Source organism: Marmota monax, unplaced genomic scaffold, assembly GCF_021218885.2.
Source record: "Marmota monax isolate L192 unplaced genomic scaffold, Marmota_monax_Labrador192_F-V1.1 WCK01_AAM20220418_F8-fsc00135, whole genome shotgun sequence".
NCBI classification, from domain to species: Eukaryota; Metazoa; Chordata; class Mammalia; order Rodentia; family Sciuridae; genus Marmota; species Marmota monax.
Window position 1 is genome coordinate 563,055 of NW_026694339.1, and position 25,845 is coordinate 588,899.

Here is a 25,845-nt window from a genome sequence, read left to right on the forward strand (position 1 = left end):
TATTATGATCTGGGTTAATTCAGTAATCCTGTTTTAAAGGGGATTTTGGTTTGGTATGTTCTAATGAATTCTAGCTTGGTTGTTCTAGTGAAGTCTACCACAGCTAATTTAGACATTCCATTTTGAATAGATACTTAGTAAGTTTAAATGTGATAAAGCAAAGTAAAAACAAAAAACAAAAGTCTTGCCTCTTTTCCCAGTACCTCTTATCTGTCATATCCCAGCTAGTTGTTCTTTGTTTGTTTGTTTGTTTAGTAGATGATGTTTTACAGGTGACTTTTCTCCAGAATATTTTATTATCATCTTTAGGAGTGAAGAATGTATAACAATGATGATTTCCCAGAAAGGTTATATAATTAGACTATTAGTGTGACTGATTTCCTATGTCTTCCCACCTGTTGACTCCCTTCTTTCTAAGTCTGTAGTCTCTCTTCCTTACTCTTGAGACAGTACTTGTTGGCTGTTTTAGTTATAAATCATCCAAGCTTCTGCAACAAAGCTACCCCCAAAATACAATGGCTTAAGTAAAGAAGGAATTTATTTTTCTCTCACTTAACAGTTCCAATGTGTGTGTTCTGGATATATGAAGCAGCATTGCTCCATGAAGCCTTTGGGAACTCTGGGTCGTCTGCTTTGTTAACTCTGCCAGCCCTTAGGCTGTAGTCAGTGTCGGTGTGGTTGAGGCTGGGTCTTTGCCACTCATGGGAGAGAACAAGAGAGGGACTCTGGGCAATGAATTCCCTTTGGGCTCAGGAGTTGCAAGTATTCCACTCACATTCCTTTGGTGAGAACTTAATCAGATGACCATAGCTAACTGCAAAGGAGACTGAGAGGTATAGTTTTTGGCCAGGTAGCCTGCTTCCAGGAAGGGGTGGAGAATAGAGTTTGGTGGGTGAGAAGCAGCAGCCTGTGCTGCGTTATCAGTGATAGTGGGTTCTGGAGTTAGACAGTTAGACTATCTTTGGCTCTACAAAGATAGTCAAGAACAAATGATTCACCATCTTCATCTTCTCGTTAGAAAATAGAGATAATTTCTATTTTATAGAATAAATTAAAGGTGCAAGTATATGGAAAGTGCTCAAGAAAAAAAAAAGGGAGTTGAGAACCCATAATTGGGAATCAGACTGTCTGACTTAAAATCCTGGCTCTGTTTTTGTGAGCTGTATGGCTTTGGATATGTTTCACAAAATTCTCTGAGATATATTTTCCTACCGTATGTGATGGGACTATTATCTGGGCCTACCTCATAATAGTTATAGAAAGAATTTGAGGAAGTCTTCGTGCCGGATATATTACATTATTTGTCCATGCTTGATTGATCATGACAATCTTCTTATATTTATTATTATGTGTGTTCATTTGTCAACTCATTGATAAAATGTAGGTGCTCTACAAAATGTAGTAAAACACAATCATGTAAGCCTGCACCTATCACAAGTTTCTTTATTCTTTTGTATTGCTGTTTGTTCCTGCATCCTACTAGCAGGTTTAGATGTTCCGTTGATGTCTTATGTTTGTGTACTAGTTCCAGTCCAACTTCTCATGTAAGCAACCTACTGATGACTTTATATTCAAAGTCACATAGATGAGGTTATTTAGTGGGAACTTTACAGCTCATCCCAGAAGCTGAGTAAATATATATATTTCATAATGACCTCAGTCTCATGTAACTGTTTGAATGGAGTAAGCTGGCCCCAAATCCCTCTATGGGTAAGCTAAGCAATATGTTAAAAATGGGAGATACAGAGAATGATACACGGCTGCTTTAAGGTCAGGGTATCTCTCTCTTGAGTCAATGAAATGACACTGGATTGCATGTCTCAGGTCTGATTTGGCATTTATTTGGCCGGATTTTAAGTATCTGATTTTATTCAGGTAACCTAAAGCCCCATGATTTCTCGTCTTCACCTCCAGGGACTGCTCTGTGATTCCCACACGACTGCAGGTATGCTTTCTCTTCTCTGCCTTGCCACCCACTACTTACAGAGCTGACATGCTGCTCTGCTGTCCCATTGTGCCGCTGAGCACTGTGGCATTCACTCTGGCCCCAGAGATGTCAAATGAGGGGGTATGGATGCCTTTTTTCAAACTTGAGACTAGCAAAAGATAAAGCCCCCTTTTGTTTGAAACCATTGGAAGTGTAGTCTTGAGTTCTCCCTCCTTTAGAGGAAACTGTGGGGTGGGTCTCTTTCTCTCCCCCACCCGCTGGCGGCTGTAGTTTTGCATGGAGTAATTGAGCAAACGAAATACCAAACGTATAAAAGGTAACATTATCAAAGTGAATGAACAAGCGCTTACCTAGCCGAACTGTAAGACATGGAAAAATAGGAAGACAAGTTAATGATCTAGAAATTGTATAGCTTTGCTGTCTTAGAATCATGGCAAATGGAACACATGGCATTGGGTCATTTTTTGCATTGATATGAAAAGAAAATGAGTTTATTTTACAAATAAATGGAGTTTGTGTTTCTGTTTGTTATTCATGACTGTAATGTTTACTTCTCCTGAAATAGAAATATGTCACCTAAATATTAAATATAGAGAAAGATTTTTTTTCAGCTATTAATGAAGAATTTTTCTTTTACAGGCTGGGCCTTCATTCACTTCAATAAACATTTTCTGCTTTTTCTTTCATTTGCTATTTGTCTGATGAGACTGTCTGTGAACAGAGACATCGCAAGGTGGGGGGTGGCGGAGGAACTGGGGAACAGACTGACATGTTGGAACTGTTATTTGCCTTAGTATTAGAATTTTAGATTAAGGCCTAGAATCAAATTTACTTCATTTTCTCATGGATTTTATGATAATGGTGTTTCCATTTCCTATGTCAAGATTTAAAGTAGGCTCCACATTCCATTAAAGTTGCCATTAAGAAATCTACCACATTCATTGCTGGTGTCATAATGGACATTTATTATTTTTGTCTTACTATGACCCCTAACTTATTTCTGGCAACAGAAGCCCCCTTTTCCATGTAGAAGTTACTTACCCCACACCCCATTCTCAGCTCATATCACCCAAGGCGAGCCATTCAAGATCCCCAGTAATTGGATAAACAGTAGGCTGTCTCTCAGGTGGTTGGTTCAAGCCAATTACAAGACTTTTTGAGAAAAAGGAATTATCCATCCATTGAAAGTAAGAGAATGAAGCAGTAAACTGAAAAAGGTGGCTTCCACATAGTGAGAGTCACCTAAGGCTGAAGACAGCTCAGGGAAACTGAACCAAGGGATGCAGAAAGATTTCAGACCATGTCATTTGAGCATCCGCGCCTGAGTAAAATCTCCTTTACCACTGGTTTCTTCAAACTAGTCTGAGTTTTTTCCACTTGCAGTTGAAGGAGCTCTGGCCATTCCAAGCATCACTATTTTTTCTCAGAAAGCATTTGTTCAGCAATTGGGTCACTGAATACTAACCATTTAAAAATGGCTTCCTGCATTCCAGGAGAACACAGTATGAATGGAAGGTTGGAATCAAAAAGACCCCCTGGCTCAGTCTCCTACCCAAGGCAGAACTAGCTTAGCCTCCTTGGCTGATGGTCACTTTAGAATCAAAATCACTGCAATTTTCAATGATTTCAAGATACAACAGTGTTTTCATTTCCTATTCTGAGTTTCAGAATAGTCCTTGAATTCCATTATAGTCACTCTTTCAAAAAAAGATTCACCAATGTCAGGTAACTTGTTACCTTACAAACCAGTACATTTCAAATTTGGAAAGTCGGAATTTTCAGAAGCTTTTGCCTTTTATTGAGTTGAAATGCATTTTATGTTTACTTTGGTTATTGGTCTTAATTCTGTTTGGAGGTGTACATACTAAAGAAAATCCCTCAAATATTTGAAATACCAATTATGTCACTCTGTCTTTTTTGCTCTTAGCTGCCCAACCCCAGTTCCTTCCTTCATCACAGAATGGGGCTATCTAGACCATTGTATTTATCTCCCCTCAATTTCTTTCCTCTGGTTAAATGTCCCTTTTAATCTGGGACCAGCACTTCCTTTGTTTTCCTTTAGACACTTACATGAGTACAGCCTTACACTGAATTACATTTCGGGGCTTCCATTTTCCACAATTTCTGATTTATAGTGAGATTAGTAGCTCACTCTATAACAGGCTTATGGGGAGCTAGTGCTCTTCTGTTTCTCTCACATTTTTTTTCCCTCCCAAAGGTCTGTGTTTGAATTTTAATCATTTTGGTCTGTATTAAGACTTTGCAAAAGCCGTAAGCTTTGTTCCCCTAAATTTCCAACACAATGTGGAAGGTATCTGTTTTTCCCATGTGTTTCTGCCCTAGATAAAGAAATATGAAGGAAGTTGGCCCAGATGTCTCCATAAAGCCACAAAGGCCAAATTCTTCCCTTTATAGATCAGGAAATGGAGTCACAGGTGATTTGGCAAAGGGCAAATTGAGGTCATGGTAAAACCAGGGATAGAATCTGGGTTTTTAGCTGGATTTGGGAAGGAAAAAAAAATGGATGTGGTATGTTGGAAATGTGCTTATCTCTTTCTTTTTGGGGTATTTGGATAGTGAAGACTCTTGGAGGGCCTCCCCACCTGTGTATGGTCCCCTCTTTATTTTCTCTCCAACCTGCTAAACATCTCTTTTTCACTGCCAAATTCATCCAAGGATACATTTCAGGCAAATATTGCTCTGGGAAAGTCTCTCCCTGAAAGATCAGAGATGGATGTCCCAATTCCAAGCCAGCTAGCTGGCTCCGGAAGCAGAGCAGCACTGTCCTGTCAAGACTCAAACACTCTTAAAACCTCAGCTTGGTGGCAGCTACATTGTGTTTTCTATTTGTTTTTGAAGGATATTTGCATAAGAATAGCATCTTCTCATTCTTGTCAGTGCTGAGGAGGACTGCTCCCCTGGAGTCTTAATCCTGTTAGCAAGACTTGTGGATTGGAGTGTTTCGTGGGGGATTATGGCATCTGAGAAGACACAGCCAGTCAGAGAAGCTGGAACTCTGTATGAAAAGAGAGAAATATGGAGGACTGTTATTAATGAAAAACTGTTACAAGAAATAAAAACATGGGAGTAATGGGAAAGAAGATAAGAAGGAAAATTATTACAAAATAGAGTTTAAAATTGGTGATCTGGAAGAAGTCCTAGGAAACCATAGATGTTCCTGACTTATGTTGGGGTTATTATTTCCTGATAAAATCATCACAGGTTGAAAAGGCACTTAGTCCAGCGAGCCTACTGACTGCCATAGCATAACCTGGCCACTTTAAACATGTTCCCAACACTTAAATTAGCTTATAGTTGGACAAAATCCTCTAACAAAAAGCCTACTTTATAATAAAGCATTGACTATCTCATGTCCACACACGGGTGAGCATTTTGTTAACAAGACAGGATGTGGAAACACAAAACAATATTCAAAAATTCCAGCAACGCAGTTCTCTATAGAGTGTTGGTGACTTACCTTCCCAGGCTGGACTGACTGGGAGCTGCAGCTTGCTGCTGCTTCCCGGTGTCATACTGCATATTGCCATCCTGGGAAAAGATCGATATTCAAAGTCCAGTTTCTACTGAATGCGTATTTCTTTCACATTGTCATAAAGTCAAAGGGTCCTAAGTCGAGCCATTGTAAAGGGAGGAATGCATGTAGTAATGGTGATTGCCTCTGGGAGGGGAATGAGTGGCTGGAGATCTGGGTGGAAGGGCAGCTATTTGGTTGTGAACTATGCCTTTGAATGTATGACTCACCAAAAAATAACTACATCAAAACAACAAAGTAAGCAGGAAGTGCTGCAGACAGTTCCTTCACCAGAAACAAGTATTTTGATTCAAGGACTTCTAATTTTTTTTTAATGTTTCAAGTAAGTTTTGTAAACAGCTTTAGGGAAAGAGTTATAAAGCCAACTCATTTAGCTTTGTTTTTCTTTGATGTGTGGGTTTTTTTTTTTTTTTTGCTTAAAATATTGGTTGTTGCTACCTTTAAAGGTTTTTTTTCCCATCATCATGTCTTATTTCAGTATTTTCTGCCTTGGTATTCATTAATTTTTATCATCCTAAAGACTTTTTGACAAATTTATAATATTCCATTTCTATCTTTCTAGTCTTCTTTTTTTGTGGGGGCAGGGGATACCAGGGATTGACCTCAGGGGCACTCGACCACTGAGCCACACCCCTAGCCCTATTTTGTATTTTATTTAGAGACAGGGTCTCACTGAGTTGCTTAGTGTCTCTCTTTGGCTGAGGCTGACTTTGAACTCACAGTCCTCCTGCCTCAGCCTCCAAGCTGCTGAGATTACAGGTGTGCATGTGCCACCCTGCTGGGCTTCATCTTTCTAGCCTTCTTGCACGCTGCTTGATATTTTGAAAATAGCTTCTGACCCATTTTATTTCCATCACATCTTCTTTCTCTTAAAACATGATCTTTCTATGTAATGGATCAACTTTGCTCATCCTAAGGTTCTTTTGCCATGTGTTGGCTATTTCAGTGTGTAATGAGTAAAATCAGCATTTGTGACTCTTAACATTTCCACACTGGTAAATATAGAGATAGCGTTTCTCAACAGATGCAGCTTCGTGGAGATTTTTCTATTTTTAAAGACATGATTTTTGACATGATTTTTTTTCTGCCATGGTTTGGCCTCCCCTAGAAATAATAACCATGGCTGCCATTATTTGTGATAGGAGAGAGTCTATAGAAAGAAAGGATGTTGGCTTCAAGGTAAGGGTTTTGGCACATTCAATGCCATCTCATTGGTTACAAAGCCTTCCTGGAAAGCGTGCAATTATTCAGCTTGGACAGCACAATTAAGTAAACAATTCATTTCGTCTGTCTATTGATACTCCATTGCAGAGGGATGGGGTGGCTCGGGAGATTGGAAATGGGAGCTGTAGCCTTTTCCCTTGACGTAGGTGGTTTGGATCTTTTTGTTTCGGTTCTGACCATATAGTGCCTCCATCTGATCACTGTGCAGCGACCCATGTGAAACAGACTGGTGCTTTCAGGCCCATGGAGAGGCGGTCACATCTCAACATCCAGGATCCCAGCTGGCAGAAATATGTGAGGATTATACCGATATGATTCTATTCAGTTTGTGCTTTAGTGAAATTCATATCTTGAAAGTCCTACTTGCAGTCACGTGAGCTTCAGAATATCTTCCTAGAGCTCTGAGCGAAGGTCTCACCCTTCTACGTTTGTCTGGTGATTGGTCTGTTTACTTTGGCCTTGTGGCTTTAGGAATCTTTAGGTTTATAAGACTTTTCCTAGTTCGTGAATGTCCAGATAATATATCTACTCACAATTAGTACAAGCTACTTGGAGAAACACAGTAGTTGGGTATAGAATTCTGTTTTCAATTTGTAATAAATTGTGGCACAACTTGGTTGTTATAGTCTGCAGGAAGCTTCTTGGAAATGAAACCGATGTGCTTATAAACGGAAAGCTGCCATTCAGGCTAAGAAATCTACCCTGGGCTTGGCAGGCAGGCCGCGTTGATTGACTCACTGGGCTTCCTTAGCACTTTTGTTTTCCAATCTAGTACAGTATTTAGCAATCCTTTCCTATACCCATTTACTAATTCTATTGCTTTTATTAGTTGGAATGAGGAATACAGCCCGGGGCCTCATAGATTTTTCAAAACTGAATGCGATACTTATTAAAGGGAAAAAACATGTGTATGCAAAATCCTAGGTTGTGTAGTTACCAATGACATCTGCACAACCCTGAGATGTTTAAGAAAGTTACCATTTGCTAAGGATCCTTTGAAGACTCAGCCGGTGTTGCAGTGTGGGATACATATGTAAATCTTAATTAAAAAGGAATAATAAATCTTTAGAGCTTGGGAGGCTGCAGCAGGCTTAGGCACTAGAAACTTTAGGCCTTTCTTTCTTTCTTTCTCTCTATCAATCCATCTGTTCTTAATATATATTTTTTTGTTCTAAGGGTTTTCCTGGGAATTGTGTGCTGCAATAGTTTGCATCTGGAATGTCCCCTAAAGGCCCATGCCTTAAAGACTTGGACCCCAGCTTGGCACTATTGGGAGGTGATGGGAATTTTAAGAGGGGAGGCCTAGTGGGAAGTTTTGGGTTGTTGGAGTTGTGCCCTCCAAGGGGGATTTGGGGACCCTGGCCCCTCCTCTTTCTCTCTTTCTTTTGCTTCTGGGCCTTGATCCTCTCACCCTCCATCAATTTTGCTCAACCCGTGTGCTCCCTGTCATGTGCTGCCTCCCTCCAGGCTCCAAAGCAATGGGGTTCATAGATCCTGGAGTGGCACTTCTAAAACTGTGACCCCAAACAAATCTTTTTTCTGTAGATGCTGATTATCACAGGTATTTGTTACAGTAACAGAAAGCTAACTCACAGATGACTCTTGGTATGGGCACCAAGTGGGTCTGAGGTTTCTGGATTCTGATTTGCCAATTGTAGACACGATCTTTCAGATGAAACAGCCTTTTCCCCAGCACCCCTTAGAGCCCCAACAGCCTCTGCTCTTCCTTTTCCAACCTGCATGGCCCAGTGGCTGGGTGATGAGTGGAACTGTGAGCTAATCAGCATGATGGAATTTGGAAATGTTAATCCTGGTCACCTCAGCCTGTGACTCTGGGGAGCCAAAGGGACAGTGCCTCTCAAGGGCAGTCTGGGGTTGGTAACATGCCTATTTTTTCAGAGTGACGTCTCCTAATTCATCCTATCAGTGTGCAGTTCTGGTCGGGGGCTGATGGGGCCGTGGTGCATTGAAGGGAGTGTGGGTGGGTGGGTTAGTGCAGTGTCTGTTGGTCTTTGAGTCATTAATGGAGGCAAAAAAAATTTGTACTTATATGAAGGGGGACACTCATCTAGTTGTAGCCAGTGACTGCAATGATTTCTTTATTTTAAAAATGATCATGGACTCTTACTTTCTTATGGGTCATTGTGAGTAGCAAACCACTGTGGATGAAAATATTTTTAAAATCCTTTTGCTTTATTTGCAGAAAAACTGAACATACTGGAGAAAGACGTAAATGAAATAGCAGACTTACCCTTTCCCTCTCCCTTGTCTTCCCAGCCTGATGGGATTGGAGGTCTACCAGTTCCTTGGCTGTGGATTGAGTCACCCCTTTAGGTCCTGAGCTAGTTTGGGGAGATAGTGGGGTTGGCTTTGTGACAGTCTCCTTTGTTTATGACGTAAACAAATGCCAGGGGCCTCCAAACCTTAATTGGATTAAGGTTTATTATTCAAGTCGCAAGATGTCTCTTAAATACAAAACTGAATGGGAGCAGAGTCAAGTTGGATCTTTCTGTTGACAAGAAATTAGCAACTCTCATAAATTCATCATGAATTACAGAAACACAGTTGGATGATTTTCAACTCTTGGTGAAGGCACTGCTAGTTTTCTTTGCAAATTATTTGAGAAGAATCTTGTGGGAGGTTATGGAACGGATTCACTGCCTCACGGGAAGACTGATTCGACTTTTATCTCCTGAGGTTGGCAATAAATGCTTTTATTTCGTTTAGAGAAGCCTCTATAACTTCTTTTCCATGACTCATAACTTTCTGAGCGGTCATATTGTGTTGTACAATGAGGTTTATAATGAGCGTTTGCAGGAAAGTGTTATCTAAATCGAGCTAGCCATTTTGAGAATGAGAGTGTGAAATCAAGAGAAGCAATTGATCTTTCTAGACTTCACATTTGCAAGGTACCCAGGCCCTAGGAACTAACTTTCCTGTTAAGAGGAAAGAAATTTGATGCATATCTTAAAACAAACAAAATTAATTCTGGCTTTAAAGCTTTCAGGCAGACACTTTCAACTTGCATAGGCTACCCATAATTTTAGGGAAAGTGGTAGCTTTAAGGCTAGATTGTTTTCTCTGTTGGTGGGTGTAAATGTGTATGAAAGCTATTTGTATCTCATGTAAAATTGGGTCTGTTGACATAAGCATATTTTTTTAAAAGCTTGGAGATAGAATTCTGCATGAAGACTTCCAAGTTGCCTCTTCCTGAGAACTGGAATGTAGTCAAACACGTTACTGTGAGATGAGTCACAATTTGAAAGAAATATTTTACATAGATTTTTTTCTCTGAATTTGTATCAGAATGGGTTTTGTAAAGAGAAGTTAAAAGTAAATGTTAGTACATAGGGGAGCAGGAAGCCTCTGGTATTGAAATGTCATTCAGGATGGGAATACTAGAGCTAAAATAATGATATTTTATATTTCCCTTCTTCTCTGTTCATTTGTTATCTCTTTCTGAGTTCACAATCTGTTGCCTTTCTCCATATTGAAAAAGAACTAGAATTGGACTAGTAGAAAAGCTTATACAATGAAATCCTTCAACTTAGAAAATTGAAATATTTAAGCTTTCATACATATTTCATTGTCATTTATAGCCCAGAAAAGCAAACCAGGCAACACTGTGAACCAAAATAATGGTTTTATTTATTTATTATGAATTAAAGTTCATATAGAGTCTAAATTTGTTTATTTTCAACAACATAATAATTTGAGGTTAAAAATTCCTTCCTTTTCTTTTTCCTTCCTTTCTTTCCCTGTACAACTTAACATTCTATAGCCTATGTTTAGCAGGCTCTTTATGAAAATTGGTGCCAAGTCTTACTCTTCAATGTGCATTCAAAGGCCACACCTCTTTCACCAGTGATTGGAGGAAGGAGGTAAGGAAAGTAGGAACACAGGGCTATTAAGTACATGTAATCACTACCCTCGTTTGTGGTGGGGCTTCATTCATATTTTGTTTAATCAAAAGAGCTGGATTCTAGCTTTGGTTCTGCCCTTAACTAGCTGTTTGACCTTGGTCACAAATCCCTAACTTCTGAGTCACCCTTTATCTGTCAAAGTGGTTGGAGAGGATGATCAGTAAAAACCTTTCCTTGATTCTACACATACTCTTATTTCTCGCATCTCTTTCTGGGGACATTTTTCTGTAGTTTGTTTCCCATATGATGTCCCAATTAGTGGGGGATTCTGTTGGTGACTGACAGAATGAAAAGGAGTAGAAATTAGGTCCTGCAGAAATTTTCTCAAGGCAGCAGGGGAAGCTGCTTTCTCAAAGTCAAAAGAGACAGGTCAAGTTGAAGTTCACTAATCACCAGGTTGTTAACCCAGATGCATAAACATCATCTCCATGGAAGTCTTGTCTGTCTGTCTGTCTCTCGCCACTTTACTCCCTCCCCTTTCTACCTCTTTCTTTACCACCACCATGGAATCTCACCTATCACTTCTACTTGCTAAATATTCTTACCTCTAACTTCTGTCTCCATTAACAATAATCAGAAGCATTACCTAATTTCATACCTAATCATAATCTTTTACCTAAATGACCACAGCAACCTCATAACCCATTTCCTCACCTCTAGTCCTACCCTCTCCATTTTCCATGCAGTAGCCAGTATGATCTCATTTTATTCCTCTCTCCACCCCACCCATATGCTTAGGTGAGAGCCTCCTTTAGATTCGAAGATGCCAAAATCTTTCTCTTATCGGAAAAGTGTTCACTCTCTTAGAACACTCTTCTCCTACTTTTTACATGTCTGGAATGTTCTCTTCCAGCACATCCTAGTTTACTTGTCACCTCTCTAGAGACACGGTCCTTGACTAAGCAATTCTCTATCATTTTCCTTCTCCCTCTATTACTCTTTCCTTCTTGGCACTTGAGGAGGTAAAGTATTTGCTTGAGTAATGAGAATAAATCCTTATAAAACCTGATTTTAAAAAATGAAATGTTAGTTATTTCTTTGTAACTGAAGCAAACTGAGGTCAGGAGCCTTCATTTTCATTGATTGATGGCCACAGGAGGAGGAAAAGTTTTATCAATTCAAGATAAATTCAGAGAATTCTGGATTTTCCCAGTTTCTTCTTGGTAAGCAGTCCATCAAGTAAGAATGCTTTCCTTTCACCCTTGCCCTTTTCTTTTTCCTTAAGGCAGTTAAAATATAGAGGGGCTGATGTATTTTCTGAGCATCGGGAGAGAGGCATCCAGTTTGTTCCATTTTCTATCATTGATGGCCCCTAGTTGAGGAGTACTGGGCTCGAATATCCTTCTTCCTCTCCCAAATTCTGATCAATCAAAATATAAGACAAATGAGGAAGGCAAATGAAAACAAAGAGCCCATTATCATTGAACCTACTATGAGATAATATGTCTTATATCTGTGGGCAAGAGGATTTGCTCATCACAGTTCTAGTCTCAGAAAATGCTCCTAAAATAGTCTCTAACAATAAGTGCTGAGGTTGTTTTAATTACAAAGAACAATGGTTTTCTTAATCTTTATTTTCCATGTGTCTCTGCTTAGGGGAGAGGAGCTTGGTCATGGTCTTGGTGAATTTTTCCTGCACAATTTTAATTGTTTCTCTTTTAAAAAAATGTTTCAGAGCAGTGTTGGGTAGTTCTATTATGCACTCTGTAAATAGTTGTTGAATGAATGAAGATATTTGCTATGCATGAGCATTTTTCTGAAGTGTTCATTTAACTTTAAGGCAGAAATATTGGGAAATAAGAGTTATTATGTAAAAATTCATTTGTGTGTGTGAGTGTGTGCATGTGCATACACACGTATCTGAAGAATCACAAAATTCCACCCTGTTTATTTCCTATGGTAGGCCTCTTTTAAGATGGCCCCCATTGATTGTGCCTTCTGGTATTCACATCTTGTGTGATTCCTTCCCCTTGAGTGTAAGGCTGAGCTCTATGACTCACTTCTAAAAAATACAGTATGGCCAATGTGATAGATTTCATTTCTGAGATTTGATCTCAGGATTGACTTTCTTTCTCTCTGAGGAAAGCCAGCTGTACACTGTCAGCTGCCCTGTGCAGATGCTTATGTGTCAAGGGATTGAGGGAGGACTCTGGCTAATAGCCAGCAAGAAAATTTCCGTGGAAGCTTCCATGAAGCCCTAACTCCTACATTCCTGCAGAACCAGTATCATGTGGTTGCTGCCAAGGTCTGCTGCCATCTTGAGCAGTAGCCAAGCCTCCAGGGACCACAGATGGCAATAGCCTCTGGGTGCCGGAGTGTCTGAGCATGTTGAAAAATTCCTAGGACCCCTTGTACAAGCAGGTTGCCCCACTGGTTTCTTCTCAAAGGAATATTTACTTTCACACTCTTGAGTCTGAGATGGGTCTGATCTTGCCAATTCTTACAGCCAACTGTAACCTTAATTAAGCAGCTTTTGAAGAACTAGATCTTTCCAACAACCAGGTGAGTGAACTTGAAAGTGGATCTCTACCCACCCAGTTGAGTATTCAGATAAGGCTGCAGCCCTAGTTGAGTTTGGCTGCAACTTTATGAGAACCTTAAGCCAGAGATGCCCAACAAAGCTGTGCCCAGATTCTTTATCCACAGAAACAGTGAAAAAAAGTTTTCTATTTAAACTGCAAAGTTTTGAGAATCATTTTTTATACTACAAAGAATAACTAATTATCATATGAAGCAGTGATAACAGAACATTTCCAATGCAGCATAGAGTAAAAGAGAGAGAGCTAGCACACAAGAAGCTCCCAGTACATCCTTTTAAATAATTGTAGGTGATAAACAATCAAAACTTTTGTTGAATTGTTCTGGGAATTAAATTTTTCATGTTGTCTTAAAAGAAAATGAGGTCTTTGGGTGAGAAGGCAGACAACTGCAGAGAGGTATGTGTTTGTCTTTCCATTGGGTTTATTGTTAAACACAGTTGCCTGCATTAATTATTACTTAGGAGATGAGGAGGAGGTGACGTGGGAAATAAACAATTACAGCACCTCACATTAGAAAGAATATGGAAATTGATACCTGTAAAAGAAAATCACATTGAAATGAGGGACAGAAAAATCCGGTATACAGCTAAGCCAATTTGGATGGTGTTTTAGTCAGCTTTTTTTGCTGCTCTGACCAAACAACCTGACAAGAACAATTTTAGAGTTGGAAGAGTTTGTTTTGGGACTCACAGTTTCAGAGGACTCAGTCCATAGATAAGTCAACCCCATTCCTTGGGCCCACCATGAGGCAATACATCATGGCGGATGTGTATGGCAGAGCAAAGCAGCTGGGAACATGGCACCAAGAAGGAGGGAGGGAGGGAGGGAGAGAGAGAGAGAGAGAGAGAGAGAACTCCACTCAGCAAAGATAAAATATATACATCACATGACATTTCCATCAACCCAGCTCCTTCAGCCACACTCTATCTGCCTACAGTTGCCACCCAGTTAATTCTTACCAAAGGATTAATGCACTGATTAGGTTAAGGTTCTCATATCCCAATCATTTCACCTCTAAACTTTCTTGCGTTGTCTCACACATGAGCTTTCAGGGGACACCTAACACCCAAACATCTGACCCTGGCCCCCAAATGCACATAGCCATCTCAAAATGCAAAATACATTTAGCCATTTTCAAGAGTCCCCATAGTCTTAACATTTCTAGCTTTGCCAAAAATCCAAGTCTAAAGTCTCTTTTGAATCTTCAAGGCAAGCTTTCAGTGTGAGCTCCTGTAAACATCAAAAGCAAGTACATACATCCAATATTTAAAGGCACACAGTAAACATTTCCATGTGAATAAATAGGACCATAGAAAGAAGGCATGGAACCAAAGCAACACTGAAATCCAGCTGGGCAGAAGAGTCCTATAGCTTCAAGTCCAGCATCTGGAGCACATGGCTTCCTGCTGTTCTTTCCAAAGGGCTTGTATAGGTCCGTCCCTTACGACTTTGCTGCTTGCAGCCCACATGGCCCTTCTCTTGGCTTATTTGCGCTTGATTCCTGCAGCTTTCATTGGCAGATGTCCCATGTTTCTGGCATTTCCTAATCTCAGAGCTCTCCACTGCTCCTTTGGCTGACCTTGTTGCACTTTGCCTGGCCTCTCAAGCCTTCCTTTGAAATTTCGGTGGAAGCCTCCATGAAGCCCTAACTCCTACATTCCTGCAGAACCAGTATCATGTGGTTGCTGCCAAGGTCTGCTGCCATCTTGAGCAGTAGCCAAGCCTCCAGGGATCACAGCTGCAACAGCCTCCTGGTGCCTGGGTGAAAAAATTCCTAGGACCCCTTGTGCAAGCAGGTTGCCCCCCTGGTTTCTTCTCAAGGGAATATTTACTTTCACACCCTTGAGCCTGAAATGGGTGTGATCTTGTGATTCCTGAGTTGCTCTCAAGCCATCTAGCCTGTTGTCTCTGGGCAAAGTCTTTAGTGGCTGAATGTCTTTAACAACCATACATTCCTTAGCCCCAATTTTACTTACAATTTCCTGGCCAAACTGCAAGTTTTTCCAAATCTTTCAGCTTTGTTTTCTTCTCTTGATTATCACAGTAAACTTGGTTAAAAGCCGCTAGCAATATCCGTGCCACTGTCTGAATACTATGCTGCCTAGAAATTTCTTACATCAGATTAAGAAGTCTGTCATCTTTTCAATTCAGCATCACAGAAAGTCTCAGGACATGGGCAAAATGCCAACAACTCCTTAGGCAGAACATAACATGAATGGCCGTTAGTTCAATTTCCAATAGAGTCCTCCTTTTCCCCTAAAACCATATGAACCAAGTCTTTACTATCTATGGTCCTATCAGCATTCTGGTCTTCTGAACTCCCACCAGAATTGCTCATTAAGGTCCACTTCCAACATTCTAAGGCTTTTCCAGCTTGCATTGCTAAATTTTCTAAAAATTCCTCCTGTGAATTCCAAAAGGCTCCAAAAACTTCTGAACCTCATGGTCAGGTTAGTCATAGCAACGACCCCACTTCTCAGTACCAATTTCTGTTTTACCTAGCTTTTTAACTGCTGTGACCAAAAGAGCTGACAAGAACACTTTTAGAGGAGAAAAACTTTATTTGGGGGCTCACAGAATTGTGGGATTTGCAGAGAGAGAGGGGGGCACCTGGGCATTCAATAGGAAGAAGTGTTTTTGTGTGTGTGTTAGCACAGACTCAGGGGATTCTCATCCAAAGGCTGAGCTCTGAAAGCAGTGGTGCTTTGCCTTGTAGAGCCCCTGCTAGCCCCCCCATCTCCCCACCTTCTCTTACACATTGGTCCCTTTGTCTTCCCTATGTAAAAATACACTTCGAATACATGTTCTGTATTGTAATATCATAAGGCAGTTACAATAGAGCTGTACGGGTGCACTGGGGTGGGAGGTCCGACAGGGTCATGCATGTGTACTGAGTGTGCCATGTTGTTTTTCTTTTGTTTGGGAAACACATGCATGCATGTTTACTGACAGTGTCTCCTAGTCTGACAGAGTCATGCATGTGCACAAATACTGGCTGCACCATGTTGTTTGACAGAGTCGCACCTGTGTGCATAGGAACTAGCCATCACACCATCTTGTCTTTGAAGAAGGCTCCTATCACAGAAGTCTCAGTCCACAGACAGACAGCTCCATTCCTCAGGCCTAAAGTGAAGCAGAACATCATGGCAGATGTGTGTGGTGGGGGAAAGCAGTGGGAGCATGGCACCAGGAAGCAGATAGAGCTCTATCAACAAGGATAAAATGTATAGCCAAAGCCATGCCCCCATTAACCTGGCTCCTCAACCCACACCTTACCTGCAGTTACCACCCAGTTAATCCTTATCAGGGGCTCCATGATTCTACTCCCTGGCCTTGTGAACCTTGGTATATTGCTTAACTCAATTGAGCTTTAGTTTCCTTAATTTTAAAATCATAATACTAACTGGGGAGATTCCATATCCATATATATATATATATATATATATATATATATATATATATATATATATATATATATATATATATATATTATAAATGAATATTAACTGTCATTGATTATTATTACATTTACCTAATATTGTGCTTACACATAGTAGATATGCAATAAATACTTGTTTCCTGCCTCTTCCTTTTTCCTCTTTCTTCTAAAATCTACCCAATAATATTTTATGAGTTCTTTTTATTAATTTTACCTAGTTCTCCCAATTCAAGAAACATTTTGATGCTGGAAAATTTTGAAATGCACTGCTTGCTTAAGCCTTCTCTAAGTTCTCCTTTTATTCCTGAAGGTTTTCACGTTAGCAAAGTCTTTGGAGATCTTTTCATTGTAACACTTCAATCCATAGTTTGAACTCACCAGGTAGAAGTCCCTTTTTTTCTTTAAGTTTAGAAAGTATTAGTAGCCAAATGAACTAGAGGGGAGATTTATAGTTAGGTAGTTATCCTGGCTATGTAAGACTGAGTGCTGTTTGGTGTATTCTCCAAGTACCGAACATACAGGAAGGGCTGCAGTTGTCTGAAATTATGTGAGAAAGACAAGTGAACTTGCTATACAGTAGGATGAAGTATGGTGGGAAAAATCACACAAGGACAGCAAGCAGTGGAGGTTCATTCAAGACAAAATACATACGGGCCAACTGACCTCATTGAAATAATTTTTTCCCACTAGTTTAAATAAAACTTTAATTTCAGTTTAACAAGTTTAACACTGAGATTATTGGGAAACTCCCCAAATAATCCTGTCTTTGTAAGCTTTTGCAGTTAAAAAGAAATCAACGGAAAGGAATAATTAAAAAAAAATCTCACCTGCTCAGTGCTTGTGATGGAATCGAATTCATTACTCAGTTTCTAGGAAGGGATTAAACACAAAAGACAAATAAATTAGGGTATTGCCAAGAATCTGAAAGGGTAAAAATTCTACAAAATCAGGGTTTCATGATGCAAAGAGAAATTAAGAGGGTGGAGATTGTGTATGTCATTTAGCTGCAGAGAAGAGTTTAAATACAGAATCAACCTATAATAGGGAAATAAAACCTTGAAAGTGAAGAGCTCTAAATTTGGTATTTGACTCAGTTACCTTCAGTTCTTCCTTAATGTAGAAGTGATTTTACTCCTTTGGGTTTTTTCTAAAAAAAAAAATGTAAATCTCATCAGTGGTCAGGTTCAAGTGCCCAATGATTATCCCTAAGCAAAGGCTCTGAGGGTTCACTTCTCTGCTCATGCATTCATTCACTGGTTCATTCATTCCACAAGTATTAATGGGTACCTACTATCTGCCAGACCTATATTAGGTCCTGGGGTATAACAGTAAACCAAACAGGCCTGAGCTTGAGGAAATGCTGCCTTTCTATTGAATGCCATTCCCCCTCTACAGAATATCCACAGGACCTGATAGCATATTAAAGGCACTGAGAAACGCTTCAGTAAAGAAACCTATTTCATCTTGTTTGATGAACTATTTCCCACACAAAACCCTTTTTCCATAGAACACCTTTCACATCCTCAAGGGACCAGTCTTTCTTGGGGTATGCGATGGGAAATCTAGTTTAAGATGAAATCGGCTTTGAAGGACAGGATGACATTGGATAGCAAGGCTAGTGAAACACTGCTTTAATTCTTGTTGTTACTACTTGTCAATTGTAGAGACTCCACTTAACAGGAATGTGTTGTTGCCTTGAGTTGCCCCAAGATTCTTTACATTCTTTGTGTTGGCAACGGTCACATTTTTTTTTTTTTCAGCTTGGAAGATAATATGAATTCGGTAGGACCAGGAAGGTCTTCCATTTGTTAAAAATGGCCACAGTATTAGCTGTTCACCAAAAGGAGCTTTCTTACCTTTCATGGCCCTTCATTTTTGGGAAAATAGATAAAAGTATTGGCTATGTGGTTCCATTAGGTTCTTTTAAAAACATTCCAACAGAGCTAACTGATCCGAAAGAAGAAAAATTCTGCCATTTGGGGGATTGCATAATTTCATAAAGTTAGAATACTCATCAAAAGTATATTAGTAGAGCACAAAAAATTAATCCATACAAAGTACTGTAAGCACATGGTACTTTAAATTTTTTGCAGTGGCCCTGGGGCACCGTTATCTGCTCTTTTCTGGGAAATCACTCATCATGTAGCTAGTGGGGAAAGGGAGCACTTTGGCCCCCTTTCTGGGAGCAATCCAATGCAGTATGGATATTAATTAAATTTATTAAACAAATAACACAGCGACTCGGGGAGGTAGGGGTCCATCTGCCAGCTCTGCAGACAGATCTCTGCAGAGACGCGAGCTGAATGGTAGTTAAAGCGAAGTTGCCGAGCTCAGCAGATGGGCTCTTGTCTCCAGTGGGGGAGATTTGGTGGCGGTCCAACAACTCTTTTCCCCCTCCAGGTTTTTGTTCCTTGCAACTGTGATGGAAGAAGCCCTTCTCTGTCTTTTTCCCAGCCTTGTGCCTCTCTCCCCCACCCCACCCCCCTTTGTTTATGTGAGCAATGTTTAAATCTGAGTGATTTGTTAGAGAGGCAAGTCCCGGCTGATCTCATTTTGTGTATGTGCTGTAAAGCTCAAGCAGAAAATAATTAGGAAAATGTAATCCCATTGACTTTACACCCCACTTGTGTACATTGCAGCAGCTCAGCCTGCTGCCCTGGAATAACGTCTCTAGACAGATTTGAATGTTTCAGCATCCCTGTTCTCCGCACTTGAAGTTCATATTCCTCTTGAGGTTCCGGTGCTTATTATTCTTAAAATGGGCCCTTAGGTGGCTTTTAGACCTCTGCGACTTTTAAACCATGTGATTCAAGGATTCTTGTTTGTTTGTTTGTTTGTTTTCCCACTGCTCCCAAATGTCTTCATGTTCTGTTGGCAAGTGTCTAGGTGCCTTAAATCCCAGTGTCTCTTTCACTTGCCATCTGGGACGAAATGTCATTGACAGTGTTACATCAGCACATTTGTGATCTGCTCTGTTTTGTAGAAACCCAAACTATCTTCCCTTCCCACCCACATCTTTGCTCACTAGAAAAGAGGGCAAATTTGAAACCTTTCTGCATTGAAAGACCACTAGTAGGTTATTGCTTCTTAGCATTTGGTATCGTTTTTTGAGCAAAGCCCACTTGTGTAGAATTCAATGACAGGATGGTGACTCATCCCTTCTCCCCACCTGAATCTTTACAGAAATGATTTTGTAGAAGGAGCTCTCCTCTCTGGCTACATCTCCTCACCTGGGACCAACAGCTCTCACAGGGGAGCCATCGAAACCCTGCTAGGCAGATGGTGTGTTCTATTGATGGCAAAGTTTTGGACTACATAGATCCCACCTTGGGCTGAGTCCTGAAATGCCCTTGCCTTGGAGAGAGAGGTCTGGTTCCAGCCAACCTGCGAGTGGACATATTTGAAGAGATAAAAGCACCTCTATGGAATAGAAACTCTTCCAATTGGAATGGATTCCCTCCCTCCCCGTAAAACCTACCATTCTCTGCCAGCAGAAGTCTCAGCTGGTTGTGGAACCTGAAGAGAGGAATGGACACATCTGGGGTTATGATTCTATCAAGGGCACTGAGTCTTACTGAAATAGGAAGTCAAACATTTAATCCAGCTTGTAAGAAGACACAACCCGGGGCTGGAGGAGTGGCTCAGTGGTAGAACACTTTTTTGGCATGTGTGAGGCACTGGGTTCAATTCTCAGTACCACATATAAATAAATAAAATAAAGGTCCATTGACAATTAAAAAACATTAAAAAAAAAGAAGACCCAACCCATGAATCCATTTACTGAAGCACAAAGAAATCTTAGCTGGCAAGCCTCTGTGCATTGAGAATGTTCAGTTCATTTCTGCTGAACACAAAGGTGTTTAGCTAAGTTCCTCCCTGATGTTGGTTCTTGTTTGTGCTTTCTGGATCCCACTTGAACCCCAAATCTCTTGGGTTTACCAGGAGACAAAATATTTTAGCTCCTGTTGTCATTTGCTGCTCCTTCTGAGTTTCTACCCCACCTCTCCAGGCCATGCTAATAATAATATGGAAAAAAAAAGGCTTCTATTACTATGGAAAATGGTTGGATTCGGTGCAGATTTTTGGTTTTTTTATTAGAACCCTGCCAAAGATCATTGTGAACTCTAGGAGTTATCATTACTCCCCAATCCTTTATGGAATTTAGAATGCTCAGCTCAAAAGATGGTCATGTAGTGGCAGGTGAAAAATGTTTGTTTACCAGTAGATCGTAGGTGGATGGCCAATTTATTTCTCTAATTTGTTGAAAGTCAAAATCTGCCGGGGGCGGTGGGAAGACCGCATTTTGAATTCATAGGCTATTTACCACAGCGTCCGCTTTGCCTCTCTTTCCACCCTGGTGTACCTGGGCTAATTTTTTCCTCTGATTTAAATAGCAATCTAGTTTCTCTGGCATCTCAATTTAAGGGAAGATTGGACGTTGTTTTTCAAAGGGAATTGCAAGTGTTTCACTCTTGTCTGAAAACAGATTGTGGTTTCTTTCCCAAGGATAAGCTTAGAAATTACATATAAATCTCAGGGTTTTATTTGTAGCAAAATGTTTTCAACTCTCTTGTCCACACATTAGTATAAATGAATAAAACAGAGAAGAGGCCAGGAAGCACCCTGACAGACAGTGTGTGCTTGTTTCTGATCAGCTTCTGGAATCTGCCATTCTGCTGAACACATTTTGTTTACTCTAGGGCTTCAGATTGTTTTATTGCAGATTTTGTAGGCAGCGTGACCATTTAGGACTAAATGCATCGAAAAGCTTTTGATTGGGAACAAAACACTCATCTGTGAGGAATAGAAAAGTGGCCTTCAAAATAACAGTTCATTTTGAAATTACCTGATAATGACAGATGTTTTTTAGATGTTGTTTTTACTCATTGGCTTTGATACACTTCTCTTTCAAGAGCTCAAGTGCACATTTTTAAACTATTCAGTGCAAAGCTCCTCCCTTACTTCTTCCTCTCACTCTTCTGATGAGCGTTTTGCAAAGGAACCACATTGGGGAATACCATCACCAGCCTGATGCAGCAATTGTCTCCAGAATTAAACACCGTAGCTCCTCGAGGCAGGCACCTTATTGCCTAGAAGGGGTACTGAACAAGACCAGGCCGATCAGCTTGTGACAGAAAATAGTGCCATTTCATAGCTCAGCTCCTGAGATGAAAAGGAAGGTTTGTAACCGTTGCCCACCTAAATGATCTGACAGTGTGTTTCCGATGTTTCATTCTTATTTCTGGGACCAAGTCTGGTACCTGTTTTTGGATATGCCTTAGAGCTTTTCACAGTCCTGGATACAATAAACATTGATTGATGGTTGATCAATGGTTGATTAGATTTGCATTCCTGGAGCCAAGCAAAATAATCCAGCCCTCTGGGTTTGGCCAATGGCCATTTGAGTTTTCTCTGGTCTTGGAATCCCTTGTCTTTGCATCATTTCAGAAGGTGGCCTTCAATTCTTCTCATCTAGTCTTCTGGGGTCCAGTGACTGAGGCCTCCCAGGAGCTGGCTTGGTTCTTCTGTTCTTACTCTATTAGATTTTAGTGCAAATTCAAATCTTATAGCTGGGAAGGAATTTGTAAGCCAGTTGGCTGAAGCATGATGGGAGGGTCATGCTGCTTGTCCACCTATAACAATTTTTTTGCAATTTTTGATCTTGTAAGTTTTTAAATGTTTTAGATATCAGAAATGTAAACCTTTTGTTAATGAGTAAAAGTTTTAATCAAAAGAGTTCTTTCTAGAAGTGATGATAATGGAATTACACATTAGCTCACTACTGCCTTTATTCCCTTTTCTACACAGTATCTCTTCAAAGATGCATAGATTTAGGGGTAACAAGTCACCATTGCTCGAGCACATACCATGTGCTGGCTCCCGGGCTGAGGATTGCCTGTGTCATGACATTCAATCTTCACAATATATTAATATTCTCATTTTAAAGATGAAGAAATTGACTTTAAGAGATGTCAAGTAGCTTGCCCAAAGTCTAATCAAATCAATCCAAACAAATAAAACCTAAAGTCATATCTAATAGCCAGATGTGAATTTGAAACCGAACAGGATAGCTCTAAAACTCTTCCATCGAGCCACTGTGCTTGATTATATATACTCATTTGTGATCTAAATTTACTTAGATCTGAAAGGAGCTGTGGCCTCTTCAAATAAAAGTGCACCTAAAATAGTATCATTAAAAACCATAATAAGAAGATGAATCATGTGGAGGCCTTCAAGCTTTTAGAGACAGTAATTCCCTCTTGTCTACATTGATACCAAGTCAACGTTGCCAGTTTCTTTAACTTTTCATTCACTATTGGAAGAACGCAGGGCCATAGTTGGTCAACTCTTTGGGGGAAGTGGCCCTGTCTTGTGTCTGCCAGGTTTCTTATTCCTAACAGTTGATGTTGAGTCCGTGTTAAAGGAGTGGATCAGAGCAGATGCAGAAGAATGCACCGGTTTCGTTCAGGCTGCCCGTGCTGAAGCAGGCTCATTCGGAGCAGGTGTTGGGTCAACCAGATGGCAACTGTGACTTGGGACCCCAAGGCAAAAACAGAGTATGGGGGAAGAGAAGCAGTAGGATAAGAGGATATTTATCTTTCTTACCTATTCTTCACTGGGTGCTATTTTGCATTGCCAGTAGACATCACTGTAAGCTACTTGAATTCCTTGTAGAATAAGGCAGGATAAAAAGAAACAGTTGCTTATATAATTACACATACACACACACACACACACAACATAAAATATCAGATTGAATTGCCCTGAGAATGAGATGCATTAGGAAAGAGTGTTTTCATCATCAGAGAGGCTGCTGACCAGATTCACAGCCAAGGTGGTGAGGCACTGAGTTGAGATGGTCAGAAGGGTTAGACTCTCTTCCTGCCAGAGTTGACCCTGCTGGTCTTGGGATGAGCCTTGATTGTTCCAGATTCTCTGGTTTCTTTTATTTTCTTTTTTTAATATTTATTTTTTAGTTATAGTTGGACACAATACCTTTATTTTATTTATTGGTTTTTACAGGGTGCTGAGGATCGAACCCAGGACCTCACACGTGCTAGGTGAGCGCTCTACCGCTGAGCCATGAGCCTTTGCCATGCTGGTAGTTTTCCTCTGGAATGTAAGACAGTCCGCCTTAAGAAGGTAGTGCTGTTGCTACAGACACGCCGAAAGAACAGAAGTGTTGTTGCCTTTTGTTTGTTGAAAACAGTTTTACTTCTGTTCATGCATCTGAAGACTATTAAAAAAAAAAACAAAACAAAAACAGTCACACCTATGACACTGTGTGTTACATTGACCTTGTCATCAGCTCACACTCCTGATTCTCATAGGAAACTTCCCAGCCTCCATTTGTGCAGCTGGCATTTTGCACCTGAATTCAAGACTTAACATGACTCACTCCCATTTTCATAGAGGAGAATCAGACACAGGGAAGCTATGCTCCCTCTTGTCACCTCCTACCTTTTCTCTGTCTTTACCATGGCCTCTTCATTTTTTGTTGTTTACACCAATCTTCAGAGTTTTTTCTCTTCCTATGCTCGTTGACTCCATTGTATCCTTGACCAAGTAGTACTGGGTGATTTATAAAGTACAGAATTTATTTCTCGACCAGGTATGGTGGCATATGCCTGTAATCCCAGGGGCTCAGGAGGCTGAGGCAGGAGGATCGTGAGTTCAAAGCCAGCCTCAGCAATGGCAAGGCACTAAGCAACTCAGTAAGACCCCGTCTCTAAATAAAATACAAAATAGGGCTGGGGATGTGGCTCAGTGGTTGAGTGTCCCTGAGTTCAATCCCCCCCCCCAAAAAAAAAAACCCAAAACCAAAAAACCAAGAAATTTATTTCTAACAGTTCTGGAGGCTGGGAAGTTCAAGATGAAGACCCTGTCAGGTTTCATGTCTATTAAGGGTGCAGTCTCTGCTTCCAAGATGGTGCCTTAAACGCTGTATCCACTAGAAGGGAGGCACACCGTTCTTCACATGATATGAGAGCAGAAGAGCACAGAGAGAGAACATGGTGCTGAGGATCGAACCCAGGACCTCACATGTGCTAGGTGAACGCTCTACCGCGGAGCCATGAGCCTTTGCTCCTAAAAATCCATTTTTAAAAGGCACTAAACCACCTGTCAGGGCAAAGCCCTCCTGGCCTAATCACCTCTTCAGGGTCCTACTTCTTGAATGTAAATTGTGCAGGCATCATTGGAAACAAAAAACTAGAAGTAGAACCATCACAAGATGCAGTAGTCCTTCACTGGGTATAGACCCAAAGGAATTTGCAGTCAGTATCCTGAAGAGACATCTCCATCGCATGTTTATTGTAGCACTATTCACAATAGCAAAGATATGGAATAAACTTAGGTATCCATCAGCGAATGAATAGATTATTCCCAATAGAAAGAGGTGATAAATGTCTGAAGTGATACCTGTGCCAGTTACCCTGATCTGATCCTTACAAATTGTGTATGTGTGTCAAAATGCCACACGGTACCCCATAAATACATACAATTACTGCATGCCAATTAAAAATTAAAATAGATTTTAAGAACCACCGCATCCCCCAGTTCTTATTACTATTTCATGGGAAATTAAATTTCAATGAGTTGTGGAGTAGACAAACATTCAAACCGCAGTAGAGGAGATTTTTCACAGTGGTCTCAGTGTGGAAGTGTCTGCAAAAATACAATAAACAATTTTGTGGGTGACTCTTATTCAATCTTTACACTGAATGGCTGCCTTTTCCTGCATCCTCATGTATTCTGTCGTCAACCTCAGGAGGAGAAGAGGACGATCCCTACAAGGCTGGATCAGAATCCAGCAGCCCAGCTATCACTGTGACCTGGGAAACCCTTGTTTTGTTCTTCCCGGGGAACAGGTGAGGGTTGGCTTGGGGGTAGCACTGGCTGCCCACCTCTTATCACTAACTCTCCCTGGCCATGTTCAGGGTGTCAGTCAAGTGGTGGGTCTGTAGTGTTACAGATAAAAGTTTCCTTTGCTGGAGGCAAATTACATTGCATCAGGAGAGGGGGGTTGGCTTATGGATGGCCCTTCCCCCTCCCCCCCAGCCAGGCTTCTTAACACCAGAAATCTCTCAAGTATCAGAACCTTCTGTTTATAAATAAGGAAACTTTGAGAGATAAGGATGAAAAACTTCTTCCTGTGGACAGCATGTAACACAAGGTAGAAATCTTTTCTTTTTTTTTTTCTTTTTGTAGTCCATAAG

General features: G+C 40.5%; 1 protein-coding gene across 4 annotated transcripts in view; it reads left to right on the forward strand.

Annotated features, from left to right (window-relative positions):
• LOC124109060 (uncharacterized) overlaps nt 1-25,845 on the forward strand; it is a 179,250-nt gene that overhangs the window by 41,218 nt on the left and 112,187 nt on the right. The window contains exon 2 of one of the 4 annotated variants that reach the window (XM_046467539.2): nt 23,651-23,688. The exons of the other annotated variants lie outside the window; for them this stretch is intronic. The gene's annotated coding sequence lies outside the window, so the exon portion shown is untranslated. The remainder of the gene's footprint in view (nt 1-23,650; nt 23,689-25,845) is intronic. 4 annotated transcript variants of the gene reach the window in all.